This window comes from Hylobates moloch, unplaced genomic scaffold (genome assembly GCF_009828535.3).
Source record: "Hylobates moloch isolate HMO894 unplaced genomic scaffold, HMol_V3 SCAFFOLD_15, whole genome shotgun sequence".
Lineage (NCBI taxonomy): Eukaryota > Metazoa > Chordata > Mammalia > Primates > Hylobatidae > Hylobates > Hylobates moloch.
Window position 1 is genome coordinate 36285359 of NW_026652290.1, and position 21476 is coordinate 36306834.

General features: G+C 41.1%; 1 long non-coding RNA gene across 3 annotated transcripts in view; it reads right to left on the minus strand.

The window, feature by feature from the left end:
- The window catches only part of LOC131381403 (uncharacterized), a 102338-nt gene extending 82507 nt beyond the window's left edge, over positions 1-19831 (minus strand). For 2 of the 3 annotated variants that reach the window (XR_009210147.1, XR_009210148.1), the window contains exons 1-2: positions 19687-19831; positions 4691-4773 (exon numbers count right to left, since the gene is read on the minus strand). This is a non-coding gene — a long non-coding RNA (uncharacterized LOC131381403). Of the gene's footprint in view, positions 1-4690; positions 4774-19491; positions 19601-19686 lie in introns of those variants that run through there. The other variant, XR_009210146.1, reaches the window with a different exon arrangement.
- Positions 19832-21476: the final 1645 nt, after the last annotated feature.

Below are 21476 nucleotides of genomic sequence, written 5' to 3' on the forward strand. Positions count from 1 at the left end.
CAGCATGGGTGCAAGGAATTTAATAAACTCAACTGGTTCAAATTGGTGGTAATCTACATATAGATTTTTTATTATAAAAATTTTCAAACAGAAAGCAAAATTAGAAAGAGTAGTAAAATGAAACTCATTACCCTGACTTTTTAAAAAATTCCTAATGCTTGATTTATCTGAGTTGAGTCATGTACGATCAAAATAATAGCCCATTCTAATACATTTTGCAAGTGTGATTACTTACCTTATTCCAGGCATCTCTGTCTCTTCTGTTCAAAGACTATCCTCTACGACTGGAAGTGAGCGATTACACAATGGACATGAATTGGGCCCCTAAAGGGAACTTAGTGTCAGTTGGTCATCACTCTAGGGACCCAGTTGAGGCTAAACTTCATAAACTTGAGTTTATGAAGATCTATCCACCTTAACTAACCCTTCCTTATCATGTTATCTTTCTTTAACACAGTAGTCTTTCAAAAAATTGATCCCATTAAAGCATACATATTCCATATTTTACAGCTCATGCAGTGTCTTATCACATTAAATTATCTCTTCATTCATTCAACATGTATGCATTGATTATGGACTATGTGTGATATGGTTTGCCTCTGTGTCCCCACCCAAATCTCATGTCGAATTGTAATCTCCAATGTCAGGGGAGGAACCTGATGGGAGGTAATTGGATCAGGGGGCATACTTCTCCCTTGCTGTTTTTTGATAATGATGGAGTTCTCATGAGATCTAACTGTTTGAAAATGTGTAGCACTTCCCCCTTTTCTCTCTCTCTCGCTGCCATGTGAAGATGTGCTTGCTTCCCCTTTGCTTTCTGCCATGTTTGTAAATTTCCTGAGCCCTCCCTGGCCATGCCTCCTGTACAGCCCACAGAACTGTGGGTCAATTAAACCTCCTTTCTTTATAATCTGCCCAGTCTCAGGTAATTATTCATAGCAATGTGAGAACGAACTAATACAATGTGCTAGACACTATTTAAGCCACTAAAACTAAAGCACAATTGTGAGAAATATTTGACTGAAATGATACTCAGTATTTTAAAAGCATCAACATCAAATGCTGATATACTGTGACTCTTGAAAGATTCTCATTCATCAAACTGCATTAACTTTAGGTCTGTTAAATTATTTTTTCACCAGTGAGCCCACATTCTTCAAGATTTCTGAATTTACTGTCTGTTCTTAATTGAATTTAGTTACAGTATTTCATGTTTTATAGATTTGTGATATTCCAATAAAAAAGTCCACTTTACAAAAGTTCAATGTCATTTTTTTATCATCAAGGAATATACAAGAGGTATGTATCTATAGTTTTATCTTAAAAACTTTCTCAAAAAAAGTTTTTAAGATATCATTATACAAAATAGACATTATTGAATTATTTCACCAAAATGTGTGATGTCATAAATAATTATTGGCATCTTTGATTGAATATTTTATTCAGTTCATGAAGAGGATAACCATATAAGTTGTTCTCTAAATAAGGACATTTATGAAAGAGGGTGCCATTAATAGTTCCACCAGGAAAACAGAAGTCAGTCAGATCTTACCTGGGCAAATGATTTTTGTGAGTCACCTTGAGTAGTCTTATTTCTAAATGGTTCTTTCCCAAAACTAAACCCCTATCAAAGGCCTCTTGTCTAAGTTTTAGGATTGCACACCTATCTTCCTGCTTATATCTCATGTGGATGTCTGACAGGCCTTTTGAATTTAACATTTCCAAAATCAAACTCCTCATATGGCACCCAAACCAGCTTCTGCTGCAGGCTTTCCCATTCAGTGAATAGTAATGCCAACCTTACAATTGTTCAGGACTGAAGCACTGGTGTCAGGTGGATTCTCAGGCCTGCAATTCCCAGGGAGCCTTAGGCTCTTATGTGTGCATCCTCTGGGGCTTTTTAAAGTGATTATTAAAAAGGTTCCACTTGGAGGCTGGCAGCATGCAGAGCTCCATGAACTCACACCCACTGATAAAAGCATAACTAGTAGAAGCTATTAAAAAAAAAAAAAACCAAAGCATCTAAAACCTCGGAAATTGTCCTAAGGAACAATTTACCTAAAGAAGAATTATCCAAGAATAATTTATTCAAATCTACTAAACTCAAGTAAAATAGTGAAGATCTGTAGCTCTTAAGCCACAAACTGCTCGCTCTCTCCTACTACACAGCTTGACAGGAGCTCTGCTCCATGTGAGTGTAACAAAGAAGAGGGCCCTTTACTCCTGATTTTCCAGGAAACTGCTATGGTGTCTTCCCAGGATGGGCAGGCTGCCACTATTTCTCTTATCCTCCAACTCAACCTGCAGAGACTAAGTTCTGGTGAGTGTGGCCAAGAAGTCAAAACTTACACTCTAAAAAACTACAAAACATTGTTTAAAAAATTATAGAAAATCAAAATAAATGGGAAATAACACACATAAATGAATCAGGAGATTTGGCATTAGTATGGTGATACAGTTTGGATGTTTGTCCCCTCCAAATCTCATGCTGAAATGTAATCTCTAATGTTGGAGGTGGAGCCTGGTGGAAGGATCTCCCATGAATGGCTTGGTGCTGTCCTTGTGACGACGAGATTTTGCTCTAAGTTCTTGCAAGATCGGGTGGATTAAAAATGTGTAGCACCTCACCCCTCTCTCCCTTGCTCCCATCCTCACCATGTGATGTGCCTGCCCTACCATGATTGTAAGCTTCCTAAGACCCTCATCAGAAGCCAATCAGATGGTGGTGTCATGTTTGTACAGTCTGCACAACTGTGACCCAACTGAATCTCTTTTCTTTATAAATTACCCAGTCTTGGGTATTCCTTTATAGTAATGAAAAAATGGACTAACACAGAAAATTACTACCAAGGAGTGGGGTGTTGCTGTCAAGATACCTGAAAATATGGAAGCAGCCTTGGAATTGGGTAACAGGCAGAGGCTGGAAGAATTTGGAGGACTCAGAAGATGGCAAGATGAGGGAATATTTGGAACTTCTTAAAGATTGGTTAAATGGTTGTGACCAAAATGCTGACAGAGGTATGTACAGTGAAGGCTGTGCTGATGAATTCTCAGATGGAAATGCAGAAGTTATTAGAAATTACAGTAAAGGTCATCCCTGTTACATCCTAGCAAAGAACTTGGCTGCATTTATGTCCATGTCCCAGAGATCTATGGAAGTTTGAACTTAAGAGTGATGGCTTAGGGTGTCTAATGGAATAAATTTATAAACATCAAAGCATTCAAGATGTGGCTGGACTGCTTCCAACAACCTATGATCAGATACAGAAGCAATGAAATGACTTAAAGTTGGAAGCAGAGCATAGAAGTTCAGCCTAGCCATGTGGCACAGAAAGTAAAAGCATTTTCAGAAGAGGAATGTAAGCAGGCTATGTAGCAACCATTTGCTAAAGAGATTTGCATGACTAAAAGACAGCCAAGTGCTAATATCCAAAACAATGGGAAAAAGGCTGTGGAAATATTTCAGAGATCTTACAGACAGCACTTTACATCACAGACCCAGAGGCCTAGGAGGAAAGAATGGTTTCAGGGGCCAGGTCTGGGGCCTTGTTGCCCTGCTCACCCTCAGGACACTGTTTCCTGAATCCCAGCTGCTCTAGCTACAGCTGAGGCTCAAAGGGCCTCAAGTACAGCTTGGGTCTCTGTTCTGCAGAGCACAAGTCATAAGCCTTGGTGGCTTCCACATGGTGTTAAGCCTACAGCTGCACAGAATATAAGCATGAAGGAAGCTTGGCAGCTTCCCCCTAGATTTCAGAGGAGGTATGAGAAATCCTGGGTGCCCAGGCAAAAGGCAGCCATAGGTGAAACTCCCACAGAGAGCCTCTAGTAAGACAGTGATGAGGGAAAATGTGGGGTTGGAGTCCCCACACAGAGTCCCCACTGGGGCACTTCCTAGTGTAGCTGTGAGAAGAGGGCCACTATCTTCCAAACCCCAGAATAGAAGATCCACCAACAGCTTGCACCTGGAAAAGCCAAGGCACTCAACACCAGCCGGTGAGAGCAACCACAGGGGCTGACCCTGCAAAGCCTCAGGGTCAGGGCTGCCCAAGGCCTTGGGAGCCCACTTCTGACACTACTGTGCTCGGGATATGGGATGTGAAGTCAAAGGAGATTATTTTGTAGCTTTAAGATTTAATAAATGCCCTGCTGGGTTTCAAACTTGCATGGGACTTGTAGCCCCTTTCTTTAGGTGAATTTATCCCTTTTGGAACAGGAATGTTTACCCAATGCTGGCACCTGCATTGTCTCTTGGAAGAAAATAACTTGTTTTGGTTTTATAGGCTCTTAGTGAGAAAAAAAAAAAAACTCATCTCCAGATGAGACTTGGGAATTGGGACTTTTGAATTAAAACTGAAATGAATTAAGACTTTGGAGAACTATTGAGAAGGGATGATTATATTTTGCAATGTGAGAAGGACATGAGATTTGGCAGGGGCAGGGTGGAATGATATACTTTGGATGTTTGTCCCCTCCAAATCTCATATTTAAATGTAATCTCCAGTGTTGGAGGTGGGGTCTGGTGGGAGGTGCTTGGGTCACAGGAGTGGATCCCTCGTGAATGTTTGGTGTGGTCCTTGTGATCACAAGGAATTATCATTCTGAGTTCATGGGAGCATGGGTTATTTAAAAAAGTGTGGCACCTCACCTCTCTCTCTCTCTCTCTCATTCCCACTCTCACTTTGTGACCTACCTGCTCCTGCTTCACCTTTCACCATGATGGTAAGCTTCTTTAGGTCCTCACCAGAAGCCAAGATGTTGCCATGCTTGTACATCCTGCAGAACCATTAGCAAATTAAAACTTTTGTCTTTATAAATTACCTAGTCTCAGATATTCATTTATAGTAACGTAAAAATGGACTAACACTGATGCCAGTACTTCCCAAATTGATCTACAGACTCAAGGCAATATCTATTAGAGTCCTAGGGAGCTTCTTTATAGAAATTAACAAGCCAGTGTTAAAAATTCATGTGGAATTTCATGGGTCCCAGAATGCCAAAAACAGTCTTGCAAAAGAAGAACAAAATAGAACAATGTATACTTCCCAATTCCAAAACTTAGAATAAAGCAACAGTAATCAAAACAGTGTAGTATTGGCATGATAACAGACATGTAGATCAGTGAAATAGAGTTGAGAGTCTAGAATAAACCCATACACCTATGGTTAACCGATTTTTGACGAGGGTGCCAAGGCCATTCAATTGGGAAGAAATAGTCTTTTCAACAAATGCACTGGGTCATTTGCATAGCCACCTGCAGAACAAATTTGGAGATTTACTTTATATAATATGTAAAACTTAAAATGGCTCAAAGACCTAAATGTAAGAGCCAAACCTATAAAACTCTTAAAAGAAAATAGGGAAACATCTTCATGACATTGAATTTGGCAATAATTTTTTGGGTATGACTCTACAAGCACAAGCAACAAAATACAACATAGATAAATTAGACTTCATCAAAATGGAAAACTTATTACCTGAAAGGATGCCATCAAAAAAATAAAAAGACAATTCACAAAATGAGAGAATATATTTGCAAACCATATATCTGATCAGGGAATTGTATCTGGAGTATATACAGAATTCAAAAGAACAACTCAACAATAAAAATATTATTAAATAATATAAGATATACGCCTATAAATACTTTTCAAAATCTATAATAAAAAGAAAAAAACAGATTTAAAATGGACAAAGGACCTGGGTATACATTTCTTCAAGGCAGATACACAAATAGTCAATAAGCATATAAAAAGATGTTCAACATCATTAGTCATCATGGAAATGCAAGTCAAAACCACAGTAAGGTATCACTTCAACTAGCACTAGGATGGCTACAATAAAAAAGTCAGATAATTACAAATGTTAGTGAGATTATGGGAAAATTGGAGCCCTCAGCACTGCTAGTGAGAATGTAAAATCACAAAGTTGCTTCGGAAAACAATCTAGTAGTTTACCAAAAGATTAAGTAAAAAGTCACCATATGACTCAGCAATTTCACTCCCAGTCATATATCCAAAGAAAGAATTGATAGCATATGTCCACACAATAGCTTGTACATGAATGTTTATAACAATACTACTGAAATACCCAAAAGGTGAAAACAAGCTGTGCCCATCAACAGGTGAACAAATAAACAAAATGTGGTATATCCATACAATGAAATATGATTTGGTCAAAAAAAAGAAGTAAACTACTGACATAGGCTACAATATGGATGAACCTTGAAAATGACATGCTAAGTGAGAGAAGTTGGTTGTAAAAGGTGACACACTATATATGATTCCATTCATGTAGAAGTCCCAAGTAAGGAGACAAAAAGGAGTTGGTGTTGCTCAGGGCTGAGATGGGGAGTATAGGGTGGTGATAACTAAAGGTCATGGGGTTTCCCTTTGAGGTGATGAAAATGTTCTAAAATTGACTGAGGTGATGGTTGTATATGTCCGTGAATATACTAAAAACCATTAAATTGTATGCTTTACTTGAATTGTATGGTATACAAATTCTATCTCAAGCTGTTAAAAAGAATAAAAAGAATATTATGAAATCCTATGTCAATAAATTTGACAAATTCCTTGAAAGATAAAAACTATCAAATCTAGCTCAGAAATAACTTGAATACTTCTGTATCTTTTAAAGAAACTGGCCAGGCGCGGTGGCTCACACCTGTAATCCCAGCACTTTGGGAGGCCGAAGCAGGCGGATCATGAGGTCAGGAGATTGAGACCACCCTGGCTAACACGGTGAAACCCCATCTCTACTAAAAATACAAAAAATCAGCCAGGCATGGTGGTGGGCGCCTGTAGTCCCAGCTACTCGGGAGGCTGAGGCAGGAGAATGGCGTGAACCCAGGAGGCGGAGCTTGCAGTGAGCCCAGATTGCACCACTGCACTCCAGCCTGGGAGACAGTGCGAGATTCCATCTCAAAAAATAATAATAATTAAAAAAAAAAGAAACTGAATTTATAGTTATAAACTTTCCAACAAAGTCAACTTTTGGTTCATTTAATGGCTTCATTAAACCTATAGCTGTAATGCAACTCCACTCCATCCCAACAAGCTATTACATACAAATTGACAAATTGCTTATAAAATGTATGTAGAAATACAAAAGAATTAGAAGATCAAAAGCAACCTGAAAATGAAAATTAAATTAGAGACATCTGATGCTGAAAACTAAATATGTCATATGCTGCAAAAGCAGAGCTTCAATGGGATCCAATGATAGATGTATTTCTGTATATATACACATACAAAACTACATGCATATGTACATATACACATCACATGTATATATACATTATATGTATGCACTTACATTATATATATGAACACATAACATTCACATTGCATACAATTACACACGTGTATGTTCATACATACGCACATGCATTACATACATACAAACTTACATGCATACTTGCACACCCATTGCATACATGCAAACTTAATTATACACATAAGTGCATGCATACACATCCATGTTGTATGTATACATACATATATACGCTATATATACATCCAGAAGCCTGGTCTTTGTCTTATTCCCACAGTGTCCTCTTTTGGCTGCCAATAACTACCTTAAAGACAGTGGATCATATATTGTTATTAAATCATATTCTCCAGGATATTTACTTTGAATTCAAAGACCAAAAGGTAAATTAAAAATCCAAAACAATTAATCTGTAAGGGTGAAATGACAAGTAAATGCTCTTATTTTATGTTAGAACATCATCTCTTTCCTTTCTCACCTTCAGTTTAAACCAAATCTGCTTCTAAGCCCAGCCAAATTGCAAACACAAGTAAGGAAATGAAATTAGTACATTAGAACCTAAAAAGCCTCCAGCAATTTCAGTGGGCAGACTGTCAGCTTATTAACTGAGTTCTCATTTTATTTCTTGAAGTTTAATTTACTAGACTTAAAAACCTTTATTTATAACAATGAGGAAACTTCACAGGTACCTGCAGCCTTAAAGCATGCACATGATGTGTCTAGGAGGTATCTTTGAAGAGAAAATTAGATTTTAAAATAGAAGCATTTAACCCAATACACCAACAGTTCTCTTTCCTCAGCTCAAATTGAGGCTATAGCAACATAGCAGAAAGGCCAAGGATATGAGAAACGCGCTTCACAAAAATATTAATCATTCTTTTACTGAGCTGTTAATGATTTCATTTTGTAGCAAGGATTGCAGGTGGTAGACGGGAAAATTTGGAGTAGGTATGCTTACAGCAATTACTACATGCATCTAATCATTTACCATAAGATGCATTGTTTTCTTTAAGACTATTTAGTTTATGGCCATACCTTGTATCTGTCACTGTATGAGATGTGTTTTTATTTCAAAGAGTTAAATTCAACCATAAATATTTCAACAGATCATTTAGTTCCAAGACTTTATAACAAATGTGTTATTGTGCTGGAATGATATTTTTGCCAAGACTGCAATCACGTCTCTTTTCTCATTAGCCAGGAATTTATACTTGTCACCAACTACTAAAAATAATTTTATTCTTGAGTAAAGATAAAGGTGCTATTATCAAAAGAGTCCTGTTGTTAAAAGTTACTTCCACCTCTTTGTAGGCTAACTAGTACAATACCTTACTTCAAGTAAGCATCCAGTGAATGTTTATTCATGGTGATCATTGCAGAAATCATCAGGATGTTTACAAATATTCAGTTCTCTCCTTGTGGGCAGATGGTAGAACTGCATCTCTGGCCCCACCGAACAAATGATCACATTAGTTGTTTTGATATAAGAATGTGAGCAGTATCATCATTTGCCACTTTGAAGAGGAAGTGCTAAGGGCCATTCTCTTTTCCTACTACCATGGTGTCTAAGTGTTCCAGCAAGCGACTCCTCCAAAGACCTGGGACCCAGAGTATGGATAAAAACAGAGAAGAGCAAAGCCCAACTTTCCTGTGATGGGCAGGCAGTGAGAGTGGGAAACAGACCTTTGTTGTTATAAACTACTAAGATTCAGACATTGTTAGTGGCTGCAGCATAACCCAGCTTACCTTGACTAATACAATCATTATCAGATGTAACCAGAAGAGCCTTGTGCATTTGTTTGTATTAAACGAATCCACTCTACCCTACAAATATTTATCAAGCATGTACTTTGTGCTAGGTATTATTTATATTATGGTAAAAATAACTATGTGCCAAGCGTTTTAGATGCACTAACTGATTTGATTCTTAACACAACCCTACAAAGTAAAGAACATTACTATCATCCCAGTTTTTCAGATTGTCTGGAGAGATTAGGTATCCTTGCTAAGGCCATACTCTCTGTGCCAAACCCACAGCAGTATGGTATAATACAGAAAAAGTTAACCCAAAGACTATAGCTGGACTGGAAACCAAGAAAACAGTTCTGTGAACCAAATCAAAAGACAAATGCCAGATCATAAGAGGAGCAGAGGCTGTGGGCCTCTTAGCCTTCAGGGTCACAAGAGACAGGTGAATAGTAACCTGGCTACTACAGGAGAACAAGCACTAGAAGTTCTTTAGCAAGAAGGTATCTTGGAGCCAGCTTATGTTTGGTGACTAAGAATTAAGCTGACCACTTACTCTACGGCCACCTTCTCTCTGTGGTTGGCAAAAATGTGAACTCCAGATGATGAGAAACTAAACCTAGCTACCTCTAGTTATTTTAAATAATATTCCCAATATCATAATGGAACAGAAGTCCTTGAAATCCACCATGATATTTACTTAAGGCCAGGAGGCTTGAGGGGCTGGCTGAGAGCAACAGCAAAACTAGAAAATTACCAGATAAGAAAAGAGACTCAGGAAAAAGCAAATAATAGAACTGAACAAAAGCAAGAAAATATCCATCTCAAAGGAGCTATTCTCTAAGAAAAAGTCAATAAAATTTTAAAAATAGGACTGAGTTCACACCAGCTGAAATTAATGATTAAGCATTGTATTCAATAATTATGATATCTAAGATGATAAAAGCACAGCTTCCATTAATAAAGGTATAAAATAAATTTATAAGATGTAAGTATAAAAAATTATAAATTTGGAAAATAAAAAAATTATCAACGAAATAAGTACACGAAGTTAATGGGATAAACTGTAAACTGGACACAGTAGGGAAAAATTATTTAATTGGAATATGGTACTGATATGGTTTGGCTGTGTCCCCACCCAAATCTCATCTTGAATTGTAGCTCCTATAATTCCCACGTGTTGTGGGAGGGACCCTGTGTGAGATAATTTAATCACGGGAACAGGTCTTTTCCATGCTCTTCTTGTGACAGTGAATAAGTCTCACAAGATATGATGGTTTTTAAAAGGGGAGTTTCCCTACACAAGCTTTCTTCTCTTGTCTGCTGTCCTATGAGACAGGCCTTTCACCTTCTGCCATGATTGTGAGGCCTCCCCAGTCATGTGGAACTGAGTCCATTCAACCTCTTTCTCTTGTCAATTGCCCAGTCTCAGCTATGTCTTTATCAGCAGTGTGAAATGGACTAATAGAGGTACCAAGAGATTCACCCAGAATGCATCACATACAAACAGAAAAGAATGTATGGAAGAGCAGGTAGGATTTATGGAGGACAGAGTGAGAGGCTCAAATATCTGTGTAACAGACATCCCAGAAGTAGTATTTGTGGAGATCATAGTGAGGGTGTGGTCTGGCCAACCTCAAGCTGCCACTTCCAGCCATGAGCCTGGTCCCTGGGCAGTCTGTGGGCTTCCTGGTAACAAAGGATGAGGGGACACGGAGGATATGAGCAATTCAATTGCTCCATTATAATCTTGGAAAGTCGTGACTTCATGGTTGACCTCACAGGATGCCAAAGGCAAGCAATCCCAGCAAGTTAGCCACTTGCTCTCAGGGACAGCTTCATCCCTCTAACATGTACATGAAAAAACGGTGAGAAAACATCAGGCAAGCAGAAGTCTATAGTAAGCCAGAGGGTCAACCTCGGAAGCTGTTGTGAAAGCCCCACTCTGCAGATATAGCTACTTACTTCAAAGAACAATGAACAAGCAAAAGCAGTATCATGATAAAAGATACAGAAGGTTTACAAGTTAAGACAACCAAACTGAACAAGGAATACTCTAGATTCTCAATGAGTAGAGGAATTTTTAAATCAGAATCAACAGCTTGAGTGAGCAACAGAAAATCCTGATATCATCAGAAATTTGCAAGGTTCACTGAGAGCCCAGCATGGTAATTGAAGATGATATGCAGTATCTACAAGAAATAGTGAAGATTATTTGAATGTTTTCCACTTTTTTTCTCCAAGGATGCTTCCCTCCAGAAGAAAACACTACTTAAAAAAGTCTCATATTCTTGAAATCAATTCAAACATGAAAAATGTGTAAGTGGGCTCAAGCTTGTCTCTTTTAGACACTGAGAGGACAGAAATGCAAAGGAAAATTATTAAAAGCCATGTTTCTAATATTAGATCACAGAAACCTAAATGAAATTCTGAAGACAAGTCCCAGACATGGCAAATTAAGTTACTTCAGATCAACCCTCCCACTGAGACTTATTTAAATATTTTAAATCTTTTTTTATTTTAAAATATTTTATGTTAAATATTTTGCAAAGGCTACATAACGCATAACCTTTTAATGTTCTTTAATGTTTTTGAAATAAATTTATAAAAATGGAAAGCAAAAAATAAGACAGTGTTCTGTAGATCAGTAGGGCGAATATTTAGTTTATAATAATCTATTGTACATTTCAAAGTAACTAGAAGAGAATAATTCAACGTTTCTAGCATAAAAAAATGACAAATATTTAAGGTGATGAATATCCCAAGTGCACTGATTTGATCTTTACAAATTATATGAAAGCATTAAATTATCACATGCACCCCCAAAACTATGACATTATGCATCAATTTTTAAAATTGTAAAAAAAAAAATGGCAAACAGATTAGTGATAGGCAGTCACTAGAAAGTGGTGCTATAAAAGGGTAGCAAAAGAAATTCTTAGGATGAAACTATTCTGTATCCTGACTGTGGTGACATCACAGGAATCTACAGGTGACAAAATTGCACAGAACAAAAAATACAGACACAAATAAGTGCATGTAGAATCTGAGTGAAATCTGAGTAAGGTCAATGGATCCTATCAATGTCAGCCTCCTGGTTGTGAAATCATACTACAGTTACACAAGATGTCACCATGGGGGGGAACTGGGTGACGAGTATATAGGATGTCTGTGTGTTATTTCTTAAAACCACATGTTCATAATAAATTTGTCAATTCCATATATTAATTCTTAGAAACAAAATTTAGATAAAATCATACCTGGACACACACTGGTGAAACTGCAAAACATTAGGGATGAGCGGAGAATCTAAAAGCCTACCAGAAGCAAAAGACATCTGCCCTACCATTTTAAAAAAATTAATAGGAGACTTCCTCTCAGCAATTCTAGTGTGCAGGTGTTTTCAGGCATAAAGTCTGATCTCAATTTAAAAATAACTAGAATTCCCAAAATAACCAGAAATAATCCAGCTTCTGGTAATGGCAAAGAAGCTTCATCAGACTAAGTCTCCTTCAGAAATAAAATACAGTTAACACCAAACCAAATGACTATGGAAGGCACCTGGAGCCCAGGCTAATGCAAGCAGAAACTGGAGGGATGTCCAGCCTTGAAAGATGGAACCTAGAAGAGAACATGTATGACTCTGTGGCTTCTTGCCTATGGGTACCACCCAGTACGTGGGCACAGCTTTGAGGCTCAGAAAATTGTAGCTGTTCTGGCAAGAAGTGCTAGAAGACAGAGTTTAGAGTCTGACAGAACAGCTAGAAAAGTATAAGGAAAATCCTGGGAGAAAGCGTGCCCCAAAATCTACATGTGATTATCCTCCAAATGTCTGGCTGACTACTAAACTTCAAATGTATGGGTGAGACCGCAGTAAGCCAACAGAAAAGGTAGCAGCTGGAACCTGGAAGAACTGAGCCAAGACTTTGCTACCCATCATTAAGATACAATAGACAAAACTGAAAATATTAGTGTGAGTTTGGAGTATTGTATTATCTTTGTTTTTAGCATAATTTTAATTTTAAGTTCAGATAACTGAACCTTAATAATGGTTGTGCTTAACTACTGGCTTGCAAAATTTCTGAAAATTTAACAACTGGCTCCCACGAGCTGGTTCAAGCTGGCTCCAGCACATCACTGAAGCCACCTCATTATTGGAGGGGCTGATTTTGTACTGTAATCTTATCTAAACTAGAACTCTATTTTCTAAATTTCCCTTCCATGTATGGCACCCGATTGGGGCTGGCTGTAAGAGAAATCTGTGCAAGATGTGGAAATTGACATGAAGCCGCTGCCATGACTGTCGGAAACTAAACATGCGGCCCCAACACGGCAGTGGACTGTGCGCATTGTCACTGATACATCAGCTCAGCCTGTTGACGCAGCATTGCACGGGGTAGCAGCCTGGCCTGCAGCTCCCGCAGCACCTGCCAAATAATCTCTTTCGATGCTCCCAAGCCAGACACGTATATAGTTCCGAGATGAGGGGCACCAGCTTTTTCTGCTGTTCAAACACATCTTCAAAGTTAGATTCCATGAGAGACAGACCAGGCTCCAGGGTGTCCTCTCACTTATCTCCATGAGTTCCAGTCTGTGTTTCTCCTTCTCCACCTCATGTCCAGTGTCTGTTCCCAGCTGCCTGCTCTGCGGGCCCACAACCCACCACCTCAGGACCACAATAGCTGCAGAGGCAACAGCTTTCCTCAGACTTGTTCACTTCTCCCCTGTGTAGTTCTGAATCACTGTCCTCTTTCAGACCTTTACTTCTCCAGTTAAGCAAAGCTTCCCTGGCACCACAACTAATTGCGTAACTGTGTAAAAGTAACAAGCCCTATAAGCAATCTCATATTCTATAATACTCATGGTGGCTCTGCTTCCATGATTGGTCCATTGGTCCCTATGCAGTGGGTCTTGACCATCTTTTTCTTTTTTTTTTTTTTTTAAAGACAGATTTCTCACTTTCTATCACCCAGGCTGGAGTGCAGTGGTGCAATCTCAGCTCACTGCAACCTCCGTCTCCCAGCTTCAAGCAATTCTTGTGCCTCAGCCTCCTGAGTAGCTGGGACTACAGGCACACGCCCCCATACTAGGCTAGTTTTTGTATTTTTAGTAGGATGGGTTTTCGCCATGTTGGCCAGGCTGGTCTTAAACTCCTGACCTCAAGTGATCTGCCTGCCTCAGCCTCCCAAAGTACTGGGCTTACAGGTGTGACCCACCGCACCTGGCTTGACCATCATTTTTAAATGGAAGGAGATGAGATAGGATAGCATAGGTTAGTGATATGGTTTGGATATTTGTCCCCTCCAAATCTCATGTTGAAATGTGATCTGATCCCCGATGTTGAAAGTGAAGCCCGGTGGAAGGTGTTTGTGTCATGGGGACGGCTTCCTCATGAATGATTTGGTGCCCTCCCCATGGTAATGAGTTCTCACTCTATTAATTCACATGGGAGCTGGTGTTTGTAGGAGCCCAGTACCTCCTTCTCTTTCTCTTGCTTCCTCTCTCACCATATGACATGCTTGTTCCTATTTAACCTTCTGCCATGAGAAAAAGCTTCCTGAGGCCTCCCCAAAAGCCAAGTAGATGCTGGCACCATGCTTCTTGTACAGTCTGCAGAGCCAAATAAACCTCTTCTCTTTATAAATTACCAAGTCTCATATATTCCTTTATAGCAATGCGAAATGGACTGACACAGTTAAGATAGGACAGGATGGGACAGGATAATATAGGATAATGTCAATGCATCATGGAGAGCATCATGGAGAGTAAAGGTAACTATTATTTATAAAGATTTTGCTTCAAATTTTTACATAATCTAGGTCACCTTGGGTTTAATCCCAGGGATATCAACCCTCATTCCAGCCTGTATAAATGATGCCCTCCAGAGCTGTGCAGTGTGTAGCCTCTGTGTTTATTCAAATGACATCAGTCCTGATACAAAAAGTATTTCTATATGTAGGGGCATCTTAGTTTGTTTTAGACCGCTATAGAATAAAACTACAGACTGGGTAATTTAGAATGAACAGAAATTCATGTTTCTGGAGTCTGGGAAGTCCAATAGCATGTGCTGGCCTCTGACAAGAGCCTTAGTGCTGCATCACCCGTGGCAGAGGTGTGAGGGTGAGGGGGGGAAAGAAGAGGGCCAAACCTCGTCCCTTTATCAGGAACCCACTCCAGGAATAATGGCATTAATCCATTCACAAGAGCCATGCCTCGTTTTAGGGTAAAGAAATTTAGGGGCATAAAACCTGTATTCAAAGATACCTCCTGATCTCTAACTAGGTACACCACTACATAACCCAGTTTTTGACCGGACATCACGTCTTAGTCCTCTGAACCTAAACTTATATTGAGGAGAAAGACAGCTGTGCCCAAACACAGACAAATAGAATTCACGGTTAGGCAAATACAAAGAAAAGCCCTCTTCTCAAATGCAATGTGGTTCCACTACCATCAGGGCCAAAGGATCTCCAGGTTGGAGGCAGATACATAGGCAAGTTGCTTTAAGGACAAGTCCTAGGGAAGAAGACATAAAGACAACAGAGGAATGGGCACTAACAAGGCTCAGAGAATGCAAGATTTTGTGAGATTGCAGGAGCACGCAAAGATTTGACAACTGAGGCACAGAGCTGAGGATATGCTAGTTCCCCTGACTGCCCATAAGCGTCAGGATTCTGAGGGACATGGTGCCCGAGAATGACATTGTTTTATTATTAAAAAATATCCCAACTCTTCCAAAGTCACTTATGCTCTTCCCACCTTTTGCCTAGTCTGTGCTCTGCAGGCAGATATGTCCTGTTAAATATTTAGCCAGATCATCTTGGCATTGGTACACTGTAGTCTCACCTACTCAGGAGGCTGAGGCAGGAGGATGGCTTGAGCCCAGGAGTTAGAAGCTGCAGTATGCTATGATCATAAAAAAAAAAAAAAGCCAGATGATGCCACTCCTCCTTGACACCTCCATTTGTCTCACCAACCATCTCTGAAATCCTGTGAGACCTGGCTTCCACCTATTTCTCTGACCCATTTCCTACAACACATCTCCCATGCACACACACTGACCAGCCCACTGACCTCCTGCTGCTTCCAGAATGGGAAGTTTTCTATCTCAAGGCCTTTGCACTTGCTTTTCCCTCTGCCTGGCATGCTGTCCCCCCAGAAACCTGTATGGCTCTCTCCTTCACCACCTCCAGGTTTTTACCACCTTCTCCCTGAGGCCTTCCATGACTTCTTATTTAGTCACAGCTCCACACCCACAATCTTCTTCCTTCTTCCTCACTTCTGCATCTCCCAGAGGCCATAACACATCTCACACTTAGCATATTTTACTTATTTTGTTAATTCTCTGTCGGTCTTTACTAGAATATAAATGCCAGTGAAAAGAAGGGTTCTTCTGCTTTGTTCACAGCCATAGTTTCAAGGCTAAAGGGTCCTAGAGGAAAATCCACACTCAATACGTACATGTTGAATGAACTCGATTTCCTAGCTGGTTTTGCCGATATAGAGGAATGGTGCTGTATACCTATATACCTGTACGTATACATACATGTTGGTATTCAGCCAGCTGAGTAAACTTTATTATTAGTCATAACACTGAGTTAATTCTCAGTTTTTTAAATATAGATATTTACACAATATCAAAACATTCCTTCCTAGAAGCAATGAATCCCAGACCGACCTAGGTGTTTTGTAAATGGTAGTAATATTCAAGAATAATAGGGAGGTAGAAAAAGAAATCAGACTTTCAAACAATATTTTAAAAATATTTTCCAGCCACTATTGAGAAAGGGCTTATATCAGAGTCAATTGTTGATTGGATTGCTGATTCATTTTAAACAAAATAACTTCACGAGATGGAAAAGTGGCTTTAAAAAGATTTTTGTGTATTCACTACAGATTCAGTACGGTACTAATAATGCCAGCCCAGGTGAACCTCAAAAAAATAACTAGTATTAGGAGTAGAAGGATCCTACTACTTTTTTTTTTTTTTTTTTTTTTTTGAGATGGAGTCTCCCTCTGTCGCCCAGACTGGAGTGCAGTGGCCCAATCTCAGCTCACTGCAAGCTCCACCTTCCAGGTTCATGCCATTTTCCTGCCTCAGCCTCCCGAGTAGACTACTAAGAAGACTAGTTCATCATCAACCACATTTCAAAATAGAAGCAATGAGGGAAGAAAAGAAGTTGAACAGAAACTGTCAAGAAGGAACAAGGTTATATTTCCACCACTGGTGGCAAACCTCTGCCTGTGTGACTTACAATATCGGCTAATGCTATTAGGAACCCATCAGCATTAGAAAGACACTAAAAGACACTGAAAGACATGAATAAGGATGTTGAAAGACATCCTTATTTCACCTTCAGCTCATCACTTAGTACTCGTATACAAGTTATGACTAAATAAACAAACATATTGGGGATGCACAGTCCAAAAAGTTTCAATATCACTGCTGTAGAGCAATGTATATTAAACTTCTGGGAATATGAACCCTATACAGAATCTGGTGAAAGCCGAAGGTGTAACCTTAAATAAATAAGCATTCACACTGTCACAAGGGCTTGGTCACCTCCAGGAGGCCCACCCGAATATTTATTTATTTATTTATTTATAGACGGAGTCTCACTCTATTGCCCAGGCTGGAGTACAGTGGCGCCATCTCGGCTCACTGCAACCTCCTCCTCCCAGGTTCAAGCGATTCTCCTGCCTCAGCCTCCCGAGTAGCTGGGACTACAAGGCACCGGCCACCGCGCCCAGCTAATTTTTTTTGTATTTTTAGTAGAGAGAGGGTTTCACGGTGTTAGCTAGAATGGTCTCCATCTCCTGACCTCGTGATCCACCCACCTTGGCCTCCCAAAGTGCTGGGATTACAGGCGTGAGCCACCGCGCCTGGCCACCACCTGCATACCTTTTAAGGGTCTGTGGGCTCCGAAGAAAGAATCCATGCTCTTGTTAGAAATATTGGCTTATCTTTTATTTAGGTTAAAGGGTAGTGAGTGCTTTCTGTTCATTCTTCTGAAGTGAACAGAAGCAATGAAAACGTCTCATTTTTTGGACAATAAACGAGACATAATGGGAAGGTTCACAGGCCGCACAGGATTTCCCCACTGGCTGCGCATACCCTGGGTGGGCAGCAGGGGGCAGCGGAGCGCAAGAGGACCAGGACCACAGCGCCCGGAGGCTGATCCACAGAGCCTGAGGGCGGATCCCCCGCAGCTGATCCACAGCGCTGCAAGCTCACCCCTAAGAGGGGCCGTGTGTGAACCCAGGGGACTCTGATCAAGTGAAATAAGACAGGCACAGGACGACAAACACCGCAGGATCTCACTCATATCTGGAATCTTAAAAAGTTGATTTCATGCCGGTATAGAGTAAAATAGTGACCAGAGGCTGTGGAGAGCAGGGAGGAGGCGGGGAAGCAGAGAGGTTGGTCAACCGGGCAAAGACAAGGTTAGATAGGAGGAATGATTTCTATTACACAGTAGGGTGACCATAGCAAATAATGTAGTGTATATTTCAAGATAACTAGAAGATACTGAATGTTGTCACCACAAAGAATAAATGTCTAAAGTAAAGGATGTGGTAATTATTCCAATTTGATCGTGTGCATGGAAACATCACACTGTACCCCCTGTACCCCATACACTTATACAATGATAATGTGTTAATTATACGTTTTTTTAAATCTCATTACCAAAAAAAAAGAAAAGAAGAAGGACCAATTGTCCTCTGCCAAACCGAGTATTCTAGGCTTGGCTAGATCTGTACGGCCAAAGAAAAATGAGGCAAAATAATTAAACTCTCAAATGTCACCTACAAAAACCAACAGCACACACTATCTAAACCCAAGCAGTTATTACGTGGGAGTGGCCGAGGCAGGAGAATTGCTAGAGCCCGGTAGTTCCAAACTAGCCTGGCCAACATTTACAAGCAACAATATCCTGTCTCTACAAAAATACAAAATTAGCTGAGCATGATGATGCTGTAGTCCTGGCTACTCGGGAGGCTGAGGTGGGAAAATCGCTTGAACCCAGGATTTTGAGTCTGCAGTGAACCTTGATGGCACCACTGCACTGAGCTTAAGCCACAGAGTAAGACCCTAAATACATACATACATAAAATCTATTTAAAGCAATTAAAATTTCTACTGCTACTACAGTACAACACAACTAGATTCAAAAGTCTTCCAAACAAAGCAGAATATTTTTCAAACAATTCTAAGCCACACGCTGCCATCCTGTACTCTGCATCCACCCCTAGCCCACACAACTCCCTACCCTCGGCCCTGACTCACTCAACTATCTACCCGACCCCACTACCCACCCACACCCCGTGTAAACCCACGCACTCTCTACACCGTGCCCCATTCCACTCATTAACTCCACGCTTATTAACTTACCTTCCCCAAGCACATACCTGCTCACAACCTACCTTTCATTCCAAGTAACAAACATAAAATCATTGTCAAAAGCATTGACATACCTGCAGTACTCTTTTCCCTGCAAAAATACTCTTTCCTTTTACTGAAATCTTTTGTGACTCTCAGGTAAATTCCAGTTTTTTCATCTACGATTTTATGGCTTCTGTTGGCTTATTCTATTTGTTGTTGTAAACAAAATATTTTCCATTACATATTCAACATTATTGTTGCAGCATAAAAACAATTGACTTACCTACTTCCTATGTTGGAACTTTTCTGAACTCTAGCTTCTAACTTCGTGAACTGATTCTCATGAGTCTTCTCTCAAAATGTTTTCACACGTAGGAAATGTTGCAATCACAGCAAGAGTGGTGATGAACAGAGGTAGAATGAGCCAAGAGTTACGCTTGACCTTCATGGTTCCACCCCCTGGCCCAGCCTCTGGGTCACACTCTTCAAGGTTGCCCTCCCAGTTCCCATCTCTCTAGATTGGGCAAGCCCAGGGTGCTTTCTTGCCAATCTGGACCTGGTGCTGTGTCCGTTCTCGGTCTCAGACTTTAAGAATGAAACTGCAGACACTCACGGTGAGTATTACAGTTCTTAAAGACGGTATGTCCAAAGTTTGCTCCTTCCGCTGTTCGGACGTGTTCGGAGTTTCTTCCTTCTGCTAGCTTCGTGGTCTCGCTGGCTTCAGAAGTGAAGCTGCAGACCTTCACGGTGACTGTTACAGCTCTTAAGGCCGCAAGTCCACATTTGCTCATTCCTCCCAGGAGACTCATGGTTTCAGGAGTGAAGCGGTAAACCTCTGCAGTCAGTATTACAGCTCATAAAATCAGCGCGGACTCAAAGAACCGGCAGCCGTAAGATTTATTTCAAACACTGAGAAAACAAAGCCTCCACCCGACGGAAGACAACCTAAGCTAGTTAGCGCTGCTACCTGGGGCAGCCTGCTTTTATTTCCTTATCTGACACCCCTCCCCCAAACATCCTGCTGATTGGCCCATTTTACAGAGAGCTGATTGGTCTGTTTTGACAGGGTGCTGATTGGTCCATTTTACAGAGAGCTGATTGGTCCATTTTACAGAGAGCTGATTGGTCTGTTTTGACAGGGTGCTGATTGGTATATTTACAATCCCTGAGCTAGACACAGAGTGCTGATTGGTGCATTTATAATTCCTTAGCTAGACATAAAAGTTCTCCAAGTCACCACTAGATTAGATAGACACAGAGCACTGATTGGTGACTTTACAAACCCCAAGCTAGACACAGAGTGCTCATTGGTGCATTTACAATCCTCCAGCTAGACATAAAAGTTCTCCAAGTCCCCACCCCATTCAGGAGCTCACCTGGCTTTGCCTAGTGTGTGGCACACCCTAGGATGTCATGCAGGGGCGCAGGTGGAACTGCCAGCCAGTCCTGCTCCTCCACCACCACCACCACCTCCCACCCCCCGCCCGCGCCTACACTCCTCAGCCCTTGGGCGGTTGATGGGAATGGGCACCCGGGAGCAGTGGGCAGCTCTCCTAGGGGAGGCTTGGGCTGCGCTGGAGCCCACCTCGAGGAGAGGGGGGGCGGAGGGGGGGTTCTGGCGTGGGGCTGCAGGTCCCTAGCCCTGCCCCAGGGGGAGGTGGCTAAGGCCCAGGGAAAATTGGAGCATGGCGCAGGCGGTCCGGCACTGCTGGGGGACCTGGCGCACCCCGCAGCTGCTGGCCTGGGTGCTAAGCCCTTCACTGCCAGGGAGTGCGGGGCCCGCCGAGCCCGTGCCCACCTGGAACTCGTGCTGGCAAGCACCGCGGGCAGTCCCGGTACCTGCCCACGCCTCTCTCTCCACACTTCCCTGCAAGCAGAGGGAGCCAACTCCGGCATCAGCCAGCACAGAGAGGGGCTCCCACAGTGCAGGGGGGGGAGGCTGAAGGGCTCCTCAAGCGCGGCCAGAGTGGGCGCCGAGAGCAAGGGAGCACGCTGTCACCTCTCAGTGCCACCACATCAGTGGGCCCTTCTTACTTAAAAGGTGTCTGACAGCTAACCTGAGGACTGACTATTCTGT